The following is a 12,871-nucleotide window of genomic DNA, read 5'->3' on the forward strand; positions in this document are numbered from 1 at the left end:
GCAGGTAACCCGCCTAACTACCCCTGCCCTAAAACCAGGTTTGCAGAGCGAGCGCTCTGAAAACCTGGTTTTAAAGACCGTGAGTAGCCGTGGCGAGGCTCCGTGCCGCGATCACTCATGAGTAGACCCCCGGAGGGGAGGCGAAAAGCTGCCTCCCCGCTCTGGGGGTCTCCCCAGTATGCCCTGCGTGCTTGCGCAGGATATACTGGAGCTTCCGGGGGCCGTGCGGCTCCTGAGCAACCCAGCCGGCTCTGTCACGGTTTACCCACTGTTCACCCACGGTTCAGCCCGCTTTCCCCATTCACCCTTCCAAACCAGGTCTCACTGATCGTGAGGCCCGGCTCAATGTTTTCTTCACTATGAGCTCCATCACCCATTGAGATAATCCAGAGAGGTCTGTCTGCAGCTGCCACCAGCTCATCTGGTGGCCAATGATGAAGAAAATAGACTCCATTACTGTCTCCAGCAAGATGCCATGTTTGTAGATTGCACACAATGGTGTGATTATGGTACAAGGTCAAGCGTGCGCAGTAATGAGAAGATGTAAGTTGCAGACTGACTGTGATTGGTTATTAAAACTAGGATGATGAATTTTGGATTTGTGTACTTTTGGATCCTGTTATTAGCATAACTTATAAGACACCCTGTATATAAACTTTGTATCCACCCACAATCAGGGCTCTCAGAGTCAGGTTGTTTGCCCAGCATGCCATGATTAATAAAGCTTTGAATCTGATGGAACGGTGTGGCCTCATCTTACTAAAGAACCTCTAAGGAGTGGTTTTTCTCCAACACCACACAGGGACAGGCCTTCTCTGTTGCTGCCCCAACACTCTGGAATACACTCCCTGTTGAGAAAAGAACTTCCCCTCCTCTGAAAACTTTTTTAAAGTCCACAAAGACTTATCTTTTCATCCAAATTTAAAACTTTGGTTTTAAATTGTTTAAAGGTTATTACTTTTGTGTTTTAACTTATTTTATGTTGTTGTAAACCACCCAGACATGGAGGTTTGGGGCAGTATACAAATTGTATAAATACATAAATAATTTGCAACTGAATTTAAAAAAGGCCCTCTAAACTAGGTTTGCTAGACTGCAACCAGATATTTGTTGTGCTCACCATTCAAGAAGTTCAGAAGATAGATGAGGGAGCACCCACTACCACAGTCAAGGATTGGAGACAGCTGGTTGAACATGGAGGTATTCCAGGACAGATGGGCTGAAGTGCATTGAAAGGAGCAGCAGACTCAAAGTTCAGCGAGAATCAAAATGAGAAACAGGTTTCAGGGACAGAGGCCAAGAAAATGAGGTTCAGGGCCTGGTTGGCAAATAAGCAGGCAGAGAAAAAACCTCTCCTGTAGTGAACTGATGCTCCCAGCAAGTTTATATCGGTTCCATCAGTGTTTGCAGGTTCCATTCTGCAAACATACACAACTCTTGAGGAGATCTCAAGGCAGTGTGACGTCTATGGCCACATTACCCTGAACACGCCCAATCTCATCTGATCTTGGAAGCTAAGCAGGGCCAGGCCTGGTTAGTACTTTGAATGGGAGACTGCTTGGGAATACCGGGTGCTGTAGGCTAAGGGAAGAGAGCTGGTCTTGTGGTAGCAAGCATGACTTGTCCCCTTAAGCTAAGCAGGGTCTGCCCTAGTTGCATACGAAAGTGAGACTAGAAATGTGAGCACTGTAAGATATTCCCCTTAGGGGATGGAGCCGCTCTGGGAAGAACATCTAAGCTCCATGTTCTTTCTCTGGCATCTTCAAGGTAGGGCTGAGAGAGATTCCTGCCTTCAACCTTGGAGAAGCTGCTGCCAGTCTGTGTAGACAATACTGAGCGAGATGGACCTATGGTCTGACTCAGTATATGGCAGCTTCCTATGTTCAGTTAGTTCTTTTCTTGAGTAGACCCCCTCAGCTGTTTACAACTTCAGCACTATCATCCACTCTCCCTCCCTCCCTGTTATACACAGATGGATCCTGACCACAGCTGATGGCAAGGGGAAAAGGATGAAAATATTTGGAAAAAGCAGGCAGGAGAAGCTGAGACTTATTCTGCTTTAGGTGATTTTATTATAATGCTATAGAGATTGCAACCTAGGAATCCTAAAACTAACCCAAAAAGAAGTCAACCTTGCAAAACTGAACAAGTGTTACAATAGAAAATATCAATTGCTTCCAATGCAATGACACAACTTTCTGCCCAAAATTCAGAAAGGCATTCTTCTCTTCACAACAAACTTGGGAGAAGCGCAGACTTCCAAGTGAGAGTCACAGTTGTGGGACAAAGAATATGTTAACAGCAGACAAGAGGCTGACATTTGTCTCTGAAGCCAATCCAACAACATCACCCTATAGAACCTAAACATTATTGACAAGTACTTATTTAATCTTTTCCCTTAAATCACAGTGATCAGGGTTGTACAATCTATCTTTATATCTTGCCTCCCAGTCTTAGTTTTGGAGATATTTACTTTCTTAACCTCACATCTAGATTGGCACTAATAACAGAATATACTTCAGAAATATCATTTAGAACAGCAAGTGATTAAAATACATGTTTGAATGTTACATTGTATAAAAACAACTCTGCCAGCAGTGTTTTCTACTCACCTGTCTTTAAAGTCTGTACTGAGGGGCAGGGCAAGGCTGCAGTGCATTTAGCACCCAAAGACCTTGGGACCATCCCTGGAGAGGGTCCTTGGAATGGATTCAGGAACAAAATCTAGCAGCATCTTCTAGTTGCCTGCCATCCCCTTTAAAACCTGCAAGAGTAAAGTTGGGAGCTCTCAGCTAGCAATCTGACCTGCTCCCTATCCAATGCATGCAGGCAAGGAGAAGAAGAGAAGCAGCAAGGAGAAGAAGCTGCCAGTGCCCTGAGCCCCTTGTCACCCTGCACAACTCCTTCAAAGCCTGTAGGATTTGAATCATGACCAGCTTTGACAGGGAAGCAGGAAAATATTCCTGGAACCTCTCTCTGTGCACTCTTTAAAACCTACAGTAGTTGAATGCACCATGCAATTCCTGCAGACATTCAAAGGGGTGCAGGCAGGGTGAAGAGAAGGAACTCGCAAGAGCATCCATTCTAAATGGCCACCACTACTGCAACAACCAGTTCTACACTTCTCCTCTCCTTCTGGTAGGGGAAGCAGAGAGAGTGGAGATGGAGGAGTTGCTACCGTAGTGATAGCTGGCAGGTAACATCCATGAAGTATGCCTCATCAGGATGGGGGAAAGAGGCAGGTGGTAGGTTGTTGGGGTGGCACCCACAGTGGAGGTTCATGGCACTTGCTGGAATGCTACCTCTTTGCATTCACTGTCACCATTATTTATGTCCTAGCCACTTGGCAACTCTATTGCATATTATTACTATTAGCATTTGATATTGATTGATATTGTGCCATTGAGTCAGTGTTGTCTCCTAGCAATCATATTCCATGTGATTTTCTTGGTAGATTACAGGAGTGGTTTACCACTGCCTCCTCCCGCCCAGTATGAGATGATGCCTTTCAGCACCTCCCTATATTGCTGCTGCCCAATACAGGTGACTACAAATGTATTTACTAGGCACAGACTGGGAAGCACACCAGCGGGGATTTTTGAACTAACAGCCTCTTGCACTCTAGGCAAGCTGCTTCCCCACTGCACCACCACAGATGATACTATTACGACTTATTTTATATATTGTTAGTCTTGATCTTTATTGTCCACTACAAAAAAGAACAGTTTGGAACAAATATGCAAAACACTGACCTCAACCTATATTTGGAGTATTTTTGCTGATGATTTAGATAATCCCCAAATTGGTTCCTTTTATACCTCAGCTTATTGTCATACAGTTTATATTTTCAGGATGAGCTGCTAGTGCGAGTTAACCTTTAGTGCTAATAACATTTTCTGCTCCCCTGGCCCTCTTGTCATTGCAACACAGTTTTCAGAATCAACTTGAGCCATTTGAGTAGTTCAGTCCATTTGAAGGTCTTTATAAAGAGAACATAAAAAGGCCCGTGGCTAGAACCGCCCTCTATAAAGCTGCCTCAAAGGCAGTGGCAAGTCCTGTTAGAAAGCAGAATTAACATGCATACTGATAGCTACACTGCAGAGAAGTGTCAGTGCATCCACAGCATCCTGTTGTGTAGCAGCCTGTACAACTCATAGAGACCAGCAGTCCTTCCCAATTGGGGGCCCCAGTAGTCCTAGTCTCCATAGTGGATTTGCCACCATGAGATGTCTGGAGGAGGTGGTGGAAAGGCTTTTTTCAGGGAGCACATCTGATTCTGCCCTCCCAACAACATCAGGAGCATAGAAGCTGCTGTCTGAATTCTTCCAAAAGATTCAAATTCTAATGCTATTTAATAACTTGCAAAAATGTTAACAATTCATTTGGCTTTAGAGAATCATAATTTGGGGCGGGAGTTCAGTTCAAGTCTACCAAAGTGTTCCTGAAGCATGTTCTTGCTGATATTACACATCACTTTACTTTTTCAGACACACTGTTTTTTTAAATCCCTGCAGCATGTGACTTGGAACATATTGTTATATTTTTCATTATAGAAATGTAACACTGCAATTTTGATAGCAACCAGTTTAAAAGCACTTGTGAGTGTACACACACACAATCAGAGCAAGCAGCAGCTCTATACAGAAAAATCACTGGTCTCCTGGCTTTTACACTTGTACCTGGGTTGATGGATACCATGGGAAGATTCTAAGATTCTCAATAGCAAGCACCAGTTAACACTTCCAGTGGGCGGCGGGGTGGGGGGGGGGAGTAAACTTCAAAGAAATGTATGGTTTTGTCATGGTGTTGTTTATGAGGTGAGTCAACTTCATTTTTAATGATAAGCTTTACTTTTAGTTGTTATACTAAATTCTATGACATAGTTCTTGAAACATAGATAGGGATTTTGGTAAGGAGGGTACATTATTATCAGGAGGGTACCTCACTGCTGAACTGAACAAGTACCCATTTTATAGACAAAGGATAAAAATATTTTGTGTATGTGCTTCTCAACAGCATAACCTGAAACAGCACATCAAAATCCCAAACAAACAAATTAAAATCTAGGCTGGGATGCTGGCTGCAGTAAATTGACAGACTACAAATCATCTTCTCAATGGAAGGGCCAGCACACGCTGTGAATCTGCTTTGGTATGCCAAACATTCTGCTTAAGAATAAAAGTATTGGATTATCATGGGCCAAAGCAAATGAAGTTCTATTTTGCTGAAAAGTTAAGAGGCTGTAATCCTTGCATTAAACCCACTACTGTAATTCATTAGGAGGCACAATTGTAAATTGTGAAAAAATCAACACAATTTTTGGAAAATGTTCACACATGTGCCAGTGAAAAAAGTGGATAAGCTTCCGTGGCAACTAGAAAACTATGTGAGCCTTTATCCCTGTGGGATTTATTCTCAAATTCATGCATATTACAAGAAGAAGGTACATCTTTCCCACTAATGAACAAGAATATAACAAGGTGTATGCGTTTAGAAAAACCCAGACTGAATCCACACATTCTGTTACTGCAGCTTTCCCTTTACAGGGAGTAGAAATGACTGTAAAGTGTCGTGGACTGCATATAGACTGCATATAGACCATAATAGAGGACTGCATATAGACCATAATGATAATAGTATTTAGTGATCACAAGTGTCGAAAAAGGTCCCTCACGTGAGGATGTACTTGGTAGGGGAAAGGGAGACAAACCAGGAAAGGTTTCATGTGCACTGCAGGGATCTTCAAGGTATATAGGAAAAAAACTGATTAAAGCATTACAGCTCTCCCAAACCCACAAGGGTAAGAGCAGAGTGTATGAACTGCCCTCATCTTGCTGTGTTATCAGAGTCTAACTCTGCCCTCCACCGAGTAGAGTATTTTAAACTGCAAGAGGAATGCTCTTTTGCAGTTTAAAGAATCCAGGTTAAATGGGATGTCTATCCCAATGCTTATTGGTTTATATCCACTGCACTGATGTCAAGAGGATGTACCCCCCGGATGTGCATCCCATTAGAAGCAAAACAGTATCTCAGTTAAATGGATCCGTGGTGTGTGGATATGAATAGAAGCCTGCATTGCAAGATGCCCCGAGTAAATGGATCCAGGGAGTGTGTGTTTGGATGCCTATTGGATTTGAACACCCCATTAAAAGCAATGTAAACAGTAACCACATAGAACACAGATATGCAGAAACGTGAGCAGCAGTCACTTCACAAAGTGGGGACAGTTCAAAGTGAGTTTGGTGAGTATAGGCTGTATGAGACTATGATTGACAGATTACAGGATACGACCTTCAACTTATAAGGCATTCTTACAAACCAGACTATATACCCAATGGCAGCAGCCATGATTTTTGTTACCATGCCCTATTTATGCAGGCAAGGGTTGGGTATTATTATTATTCTTTTTAAATGTGTTCAGGTGGGGGGGACTAAACTCTACCTCCTGCTTTAGGGGGAATACCTGAAGCAAGCTGAGCTAGTCTGGTCGAAGTATTCCTGAACTAAAATAAGGCAGGAAGGCGAGGTGGGGGAGAATTTGTCTTCACTTACTTACACACCCTTTTTATGTTAAAATAAGCCTCCTTCATTTGATACATGAACAGGCCAAGCATATGAGAAAACAAATTCTTCAAATTCCTCCCTCCAAATCCACGTTTTCCATGAATCCTTAGCACACTTCCCTAGAACCCATATTTCACTAAGTCTGCCTAATTGCAATAACTGCAAGTTTTTATTTATTTATTTATTTTTATATTTTATATCCCGCTCTTCCTCCAAGGAGCCCAGAGTGGTGTACTACATACTTGGGTTTCTCTTTCACAACAACCCTGTGAAGTAGGTTAGGCTGAGAGAGAAGTGACTGGCCCAGAGTCACCCAGCTAGTATCATGGCTGAATGGGGATTTGAACTCGGGCCTCCCCAGTTCTAGTCCAGCACTCTAGCCACTACATATATCTTCCTCCATTTCAACAAGAATTGCATTTCAGTTACAATGCAGAAAATCCAAATTAAAAATCCAGATGTACATACTCCTTGCTGCTTACCATGGATGATGTTCTATTGTAGGTAGGTCGATAGGTATGGGTATGTTTGTACAGTATATAATTATACTGGTACTGACGTGCCAGTATAGTCAAGGTGAGGAGCAATGTCAACGTTCTACTATTAAAAGCCCTGAACATAATATTGGTCATAAAATCTCTCCAACTGACATCAACTAGTTGACATGAGCTAAGTGACACCAACCCTCCAAATCTGATGAATGCTGATGCAAAATGGCTGAGATGCAATTTACCCATACTCTAGAAAATAACTGTTGGCTAGTTTTTAGCCAGGAGATAACACATTTCTGTTTGGCCTATGGCTGCAATAAAAGAACTACTGAGATAACACACCTTATAATTTTTTTATATGTCCCTTTAATTTTTTTTAAATTCAGATATATGCTGAAGTATAATCCTGTGGTTTGATAAAATTCATCCAGCAATTCCTGAAGTATTAACCACCAGCACGCCCAAGAATAACAGGGTTAAATCAACTAAGGGCACAGATCAGTGAGAGTTCTGAAGTTGGAAGTGGCAAAGTCCAGTTCTGGTTCTGAATAAAACTGCTTGATAAGAAGAGTCTAAAGCACTCTATCACTTCTACAGTTAAAACAAATTCCTTTCCCATATTTCCCCCCCTTTAATGGGCTTTTGTTTTCTCTCTCCACTGAGGTAGCAGCAGAGGACACATTAGGCAATGGGGTGGCAAGTGGTTTTGAGGGCACACAAGGCAGAGACGCAGGGATTAGGAAATCGTGTGAGAGCCTGAGGTGGTGGCAAGATAATGGGGAGGGGGCTTGCAAAGGGAATGTGAGGTAAATGGCTTTGTGAGGGAACATGAGACAGCAAATGGACTTGCGAGAGAACACATGGTAGCGGGGAAGTAGCAAATGGGCTTGCTATGAAACGTGAGGCATTAGCAAACGGGTGGGGCTTGTAAAGCTTCACAAGGCAGCAGTGATATGACAGAGGGCCTTGCGGGGGCTTGTGAGGCAAAGAAGAGATCGCAATTGGACTTGCAAGGGAATGCAGATTCACAGGGGGCCTTGCAAGGCAGAGGCATAACAATAATAGGGCAAGGGGGAGACAGTTGTCTGGGGGCCCACTGCCTTGGGGGCCCCCCCAGAGGCAAGTCACATGACTGACTCCCCCAGCCATGTACCCGTCCGGGCTTCCTTCAGTGGTATTTTTCCTCCGAAATTGATGTGAGTGTTAAGCTACCACAACAGCATGTCTTTCTCTAGCACCATTCAATGACTTGCATCGTCCACAATTTACAAAACCTTTAAAAAAATAATTTAGGATGATGTTTTATTGTGGCACATAGGTGGGGGGGGGAGAGAAACTTCACTATGCTTTTTGTTACCACTATTCAGCCTCATTTAAGATTTGTTTACTTCATGAGCTGAGCTTCAGTGAGTGGGGGGCATTTTTAAATCTTGTCTCTGGGCCCACCCCAACCTTGCTACATCCCTGTTGCAAGGACATACAAGATGGTGGCAGATTGCCTTTGAACCCTGAGATTCTATATCAGAGACATACTGTTCTCTATGAACAGCTAGAATTCTGCATTTGCACATCGAGCTTCCATATCAGAGGTATACTGCCTATGAATATGAAGCCTCCATTTAGCAAGCATGGGAAAGAGCCATTGTTTCCTTTTCCACAGTCAGATCTTCCTTTTCGAAAAGCCTGACAATTCCAATTAACAGTTTTAGCTGAGGTGTGAGGAACTGGTGACAATGTGGACAACTTTCCAGGACTGGCTGTCTACTGAATCTAGTGTAGGTTATTGAGGACTATAGCTGGATGCTATTAGAATGCAGATCTAGTATATGGTATTGGTAGCACATTCAATAAACAGTGCATTTATAGGATGGAACCTTGTTTCTAAAGCTTGCATAATATATGAGATTTACAAAGTCTTGACAGTTTAGATGGTGCAGAAGTTAAGATGGGCTCCTTAACTTGCAATTTCCTTTTTTTTTTAGAGCATGAGTGAAAATTCAAAGAATCTTAGCTCTCATCTCATAATGGTCTTAGGGATTACCAGTATAGATATGAATGAAATAATTGACAATTTGCTTCCCTTTAATGATACCCTATAATCTGCCACCTGAGGCAGGCCATCTAATCTTGCCTAATAGTAGAGCTGGACTGGCTGTGTCAAGTTAGATTTTGACTGAGCTTAGTGCTCAGGGAAATATGAAGGCAGGATCTTTAAAATTCCAGACCAACATTCTGAGCACGTATTCAGTATGATGCTTTTCATGTATTCAGGAACAGGCTTGAAAATAGGGCACAAGCAGGAACTTTTTATTTTTCTTTTACATAGAATGCCTTTAAATTGAATGAATAAAATGAATGGCTCAAGAATCCAAGTATTTAGTTTTTGTACAACAGCTTACCCTGTAGCATGGGCCTATTAAGCTTTAACAGGCTGAATAATTTCATCCTTAATATAATGACTCTAATAAGTCTGAAAACAGCTGAGCCATTATAGCATAATTTTAAATGGCAAGCAGTATCAATGGACAACCTTTTCACTTTTGTTATTTTGCTGCTGTTTCAATATCCAAAACATCAATAAAAGCAGCAATTTCAGGAGTTTAAAAATGTAATTACCTTGGCTTTTTAAAAAGGATACATTCAATCTGCCTTGTAAAAGAACACTTAGGTATTAATAAGGAAATAAAGTGTGTTTAATTCAAGTCTGTATAAAGAAGACCTAAACTCATTGCAGAGTAGAGCCCTGCATACATTCTTAGTTATGTAAAAGTAGTTATACTTTGGCCCATAAAACATATGAAGTTGTTAAAATGGAATCTTAGTTATTGAAAGCAATTTTGACTGCAAAGCTATTTTGACTTTGGGACTGCTTGGAGGTCAGGCAAGGCTATTTGTAAAAATGGCTATTAAGCAACTTTTAAAAGGATTTCAAGCTGCAGGCAGTTCATTTAGCACTGGCATTCTTCTTTGTGTCTGAAATAGTTTGCCAAGTACTCCTATTTGTCCAGAGAGTGAATCACTTGGCAATGCTTCTGCAATCAGCTTTTTTAGTTTCCAGGGACAGACAGGAACCTGGTCGGTCTCTCTGGCCATGAGAAGGTAAAATGCCCCATGGTGACCTCTTGTTCTATTTTTAGACTTAGATTGCTAGAGAGTTAAAGGGAAAATCAAATGAAAAATATCAGTACAATGGCTGACATTATGCATAGCCTCACCAATGCAGAGCAAGCACTCTGTCCTTGCACAGAGCCAATTGACTGACTGTGGGTGAGGCTTGGCTCACAGTGCAGTGTGAGCAGAAGCGGAAGTGATTTTTTGCTGTTCTTATTTTCCCGCAAATTTTCATGTCCAAGAAAATATCTTCAATGATCGTGCAGCACTCTCAGACATATTCTGCTAAAAGGACTTATGTGGGGAGGGAGAGAAGCAAAAACGGCTTCTCCCTCCCATGCTGTGCTGTGAACCAAGGCTTGTCTACAGTTAGTTTAGTGGCTCCTTGTGAGTTAGGAGCTCATGCTCCACCCTGGTAAAGCTGCACAGAATGTCAGCCAATATCTGTAAGGTAAAAGATAAAATCTGTGTGGAATCAGAAAAGGGAAAATGTTGCCACATATCCCAAGCTCAGCCATGATAATATAAAAATGGAGGGGGACAATTTGAGGTTTTTGCTTGCCTGAGGCAAGCGGCAAAATGCCTTCTCAACTCACACCCCAACTCAAACTTTAAAGGAGCACAAGTTGAGGAGAGGGCAGGGAGACTGCTTGCTGAAAGCATCTTCTCATAATCTTGGCCACCTTTCAAGGCTTGAAAGGGGACAGGGCAATGAGAAGATCTTGCCAGCAAGCAACCTTCTCTCCTTAACCCTGCACTGCAAAGTACTGCAAACATTAGATGGAAGAATCCCTACCCAATTTTTGCAAAACGCTGGAAAGGAACCTTGTGAGAAGGGAAGACTGATAGCAGACTTCCCCCCTGGGTGGCACCTATCTACATGCTTTGCAAAGGTCAAATGGGAGCAGCCCACCAGACATCACAATACTCTGGAAGGGCAGTACATGGCAACATTCTCTCTCTGCATGGTACCTTTTTGAATGCTTATCAAGGCCAGACTGGTGCTCCCAATCCAACCTTTGCAGGTCCTTGAAGTGCAAAGAGAGCCCCCATTCCCAATGTAGTTGCAGTAGCAACCACAGCTGCACCCAGTGGTGTAATGATGTTGGCTGCGGCCAGTGTTCAATTTTTTTGGTGAACCACAGCCACCACTTTCCCCCCACCTGTTAGCCTCCACTCAGTCGCTGTCACTGTCATTATCTCAGGCCTCCTGTCTGCCCTGCCATTCATGGTGAGCCTCTGCAGGTTGGACACGGTATAATGAATGACATCACTGCCACCTGTACCACCAGGCCCTTGCCCTTGTTGCCCCCCGAAGTGGCTCTCCTAAAGGGGCAACCCCCTTTAGTGTTACCCCTTTGGTGGTGACCCCACCAGTGGTGGGCCCACTGCCACAGGGCAGCAGGCCTTTTATAAGTCCAGAAAGATGGCTAATCTCGGCAGCTGACCCTCAGGAACTGCTGACTCACTCCCTCTGGGCCCGATCCTGCACAGACTCACCCGCAGGGCAGAAGCCACATCCCCACATGTTAGGGGGCACACAGGCTGGCAAGTTGACATGAGCAGACAGCAACCACACAGGCTCTCATCACTGGGCAGCCACTGTCTCTGGGAAGCAGATGTTAAAGCCTCCTCCTCCTCTCAGCAAGGCTTCGGGCAACTGAGGCCAGAAAATGGTAAATATGTGCAAGATTAAGGAGGTAAATGAATAGAGCTTAATAGGGTCCTAATGCTCCAGTAAAATGTAAGTATGCTGCCAAGTCGATTTTGACTCCTGTGGCCCACAGAGTCCTGTGGTTTTCTTTGGTAGAATACAGGAGGGGTTTACCATGGCCTCCTCCCACGCAGTATGAGATTATGCCTTTCAGCATCTTCCTATTTCACTGCTGCCTGATATAGGTGTTTCCCATAATCTGGGAAACATACGTTCAGGGATTCAAACCAGCAAACCTCTGCCTGTTAGTCAAGCATTTCCCCGCTGTGGCATTAGGTGGCTATGTACATAATTATTAATATTTATGCTAATAACTTAATATAATACCAATTTACCAACTTATGTTAATAACTTAACATAATACCACCAATTAACCAATAAGTAAAGATGGAAAAAACAACAAACCAGATAATATGGGGAGAGGGACACACCAATTTTCACTCCCAAGTCTAGTGTAGTAATCTTGGCTCACAGTGCATTCCAGTGGACCCCCCGTGAAAATCAATTAGATTCAGGATAAATACTGCAAAAGAGGATTTAATACAGGCACCCTGAAGGAGTTACACAGCTAAACATAAGAGTCTGCTGGCAGATGTTGAAATATTAATAGGGGAGAATAGTCAAAACAATTATTCTGTTTCTCCAGTATTCATTGTAGAAACAAACTTTTTAGCAGTTAGAGAATCATGGAAGGATCTCAGTTTATTCTCATAAAAGCAAAACACTGCTGGAAAGTGAACATGGTACTGAAGATTTCTCTCTCTAGCCATCTGACGTGTCTTTTGGAAGGAATGACATTTATCAGCCACCTTTTTATGAAAATTCAGGAAAAACATGATTAGAGAGTTATCCCACATGAACTTCTTTCCTTCTTGAGCACACCTCAAAAGATCTTCTTTAACCATAGATTTAAGAAACCTTACAAATTTAAAGCAGATGAGACTTGTCAGTGGCATGTAAGGGAGGAGTAGATATCAGATAAGCTCTTTCG

The 12,871-nt window shown here is 42.8% G+C and overlaps 1 protein-coding gene and 1 pseudogene across 5 annotated transcripts in view; one reads left to right on the forward strand and one right to left on the reverse strand.

Moving 5' to 3' along the window:
• Window positions 1-12,871, reverse strand: part of SPOCK1 (SPARC (osteonectin), cwcv and kazal like domains proteoglycan 1) — a 904,393-nt gene that overhangs the window by 348,875 nt on the left and 542,647 nt on the right. The window lies entirely within an intron of this gene.
• On the forward strand, window positions 1,464-1,583 carry LOC128348526 (uncharacterized; annotated as a pseudogene).

The sequence above is a fragment of the Hemicordylus capensis genome, chromosome 2, assembly GCF_027244095.1.
Source record: "Hemicordylus capensis ecotype Gifberg chromosome 2, rHemCap1.1.pri, whole genome shotgun sequence".
NCBI classification, from domain to species: domain Eukaryota; kingdom Metazoa; phylum Chordata; class Lepidosauria; order Squamata; family Cordylidae; genus Hemicordylus; species Hemicordylus capensis.